The 2,279-nt window shown below is 40.4% G+C and overlaps 1 pseudogene; it reads right to left on the bottom strand.

Annotated features, from left to right (window-relative positions):
* Positions 1 to 829: 829 nt before the first annotated feature.
* Positions 830 to 1,988, bottom strand: LOC148022960 (FACT complex subunit SPT16-like; annotated as a pseudogene).
* Positions 1,989 to 2,279: the final 291 nt, after the last annotated feature.

Raw genomic sequence — 2,279 nt, 5'->3', positions numbered from 1 at the left:
GATGTCAGCAGTGCTGCCACCAAGCATGGAGCAAGCAGAAATGGCCATGTGAAGGGGCTCTTTTAGAGTGCATTACACACAAGAAGGCCAAACTAATAATGCACTAAACTACTTGGAATAGTGCATATAGCTCCCAAAAGAAGGGTAAGAATGGACTTGCCAAATAGCTTGGACATACATTACTTATCAAAGATAAGCATTGAGAAGAACAAACAACATACAAGGTAAATTTGCCATCAATATCCAAGATTTAGGAGAGGGATAACGAATGGTCTTGTGCATATTGCAGAGATTCTTTCATTTTTGATTCCGCAATAGGTTGAGACTTGAAAGAGAGTGTCTATGTACCTTTCATGCAAGAGTATTCCTATTTTGCACATAGATTCCATACCTCCAATCCAAGAGGAAATGTTTTCCCTTCCAAGTGATTAAGTGCATGGAGGGTGAACAACCTTGGTCTGTAATTTTGAGAGCCTGGATTACTCAATCTGTCTCTCCCCAGTCTAGTTGGCCTCAAACTACGTGTCAAAGCCAATCTTGTATTTGTGTCACCTGAAGAAGGAATGCTTGTACTGTATTATTAGCCTCAAACTTCACAGTCAGAAGGTGACCATAGAGGATCATGGTTCACAGGGTTGATGGCGACGAGGCATGGTACATAAGCTAAAGATTCTCCCACATATTTGAAGATGTTTGACAAGAGGTAACTACCCAAAGAAACTCCTTGGAGTTGCATCAAAGTAAATTAGAGTAGGCACAAGAATCATCCATCTCCCAAGTAAGAACAACTTCCTCATAGTTGTTTGAGTCCCACTCCTCTCCTCTCTATTCATAGTTTGAGGGCCTTTGGTAGTGGATTCATCTTGCTCACATAATACTTGATATTTATGGAGTTCATCCACTCCTGAATGCCATCAAGTGATGCAAAAGGGATTGCACCAATCCTAAGAATGTCACTCTTAAAATCCTTAAAGACAATGGTCATATCAAAGGCTTTTTGGCCTAGACCAACTCTTTCCAAGTTTACTATCTCAATATCATTTAGAGTGATCACCAAAAGGGCTACTCTATAAGTTCAACCAAATGATTAACAGTTGGAACAATAAAAGTTGGTGAGGCACCCCATTGAACCCAAGCTCCCAGCAAGAAAAAAGGCACGTCAAACTCTAGATCCAGATCTTTAAATTGAGGCTCTATAGTCCCAAAGTTAGGACACTCTCTTCACAAAAAGGTTAAACTCATTTGTTAATCTTATTTTTCCTATCCCTTTCCTGTTGTTTTTCCTTGGATCATACGGGCTGTGTCTTCCCCCACAAATTGGTGAACTACCTCCATTGACCTCAACAAAGAATTGCACATCCTTGGTCTTCTTGTTTCCAACCATGATAAAGCTATGCAAGTGTAGGTGAAGGAGAGTAATCATATCCTTTTTCAACTGGCTAAAAGAAGACATGCTTGATATTTTTGTACATAATATCAACCTTCTCATCTAGTTTCATAATGGCATATCTCAACCCATTTAAATGTGCCTCTAATGATCCAAACAACTTTCGCCCTTTCCTAGCAAAGATAGGCCTTATCCATAGATCTAACAACCTAATATGTTTACCTTTTGAAAGTTGGAGTCTTTCTTCAGTCACTAAATTGGACCTCTCAGTCTTCTCTGATTCCCTTTGTGCAGTCTGGCATCTCAAAATCTTAATCAGTTTTGAACAACCTGGTTATTGTGTCTCACGTCATTGGACCTAAATGATACTTCTTCAAATAGATTGCACTGGAGAACTTTCGTGGTGCCAAGTCAGTGGCAATGTATCTACCTCCAAGGACATTGAAGATGATTCAAATGAATCAATGGCCACCATCTTGTTGGCTGTTGGTAACACTCTTGATAACAACAATATAGCCACCAAAGAGTACAATAGCCACCTCTTGCCCTTCATCAAAGTCACTATTGTCTCATTGTTGGGCCAAAGGCTTGGCTCACCCATTCTTGACTAAAGTTTTCTAGAGTGATTTATTTGAGGTCTCTCCATTTCCATTGGCCTATGATGGCCTCATCGAGCTTTCATGTGGAGAGAGGCTTGTGCTCCTTGGTTGGCATTCTTCATTTGACAAGCTTCATCAACATTGATACTCTTCCTACCACCCTTGGATTTGGCTCTCCTTTGGCCTTAAACCACATCCAAGATGTGAGAGGGGGTGTTAGCATAGACATGCATGGTTTACCATCATCTCTTGAGTTTGAGCCTTAGACTAACAATATTAGTCTGAGTTCGAGC

This window comes from Lygodium microphyllum, chromosome 16 (genome assembly GCF_053477565.2).
Source record: "Lygodium microphyllum isolate KBCC chromosome 16, Lygodium_microphyllum_v1.1.10, whole genome shotgun sequence".
In the NCBI taxonomy this organism is placed as follows: domain Eukaryota; kingdom Viridiplantae; phylum Streptophyta; class Polypodiopsida; order Schizaeales; family Lygodiaceae; genus Lygodium; species Lygodium microphyllum.
Note: the sequence above shows the minus strand (reverse complement) of the source record. Positions and strands in the feature narration are given on the sequence as shown.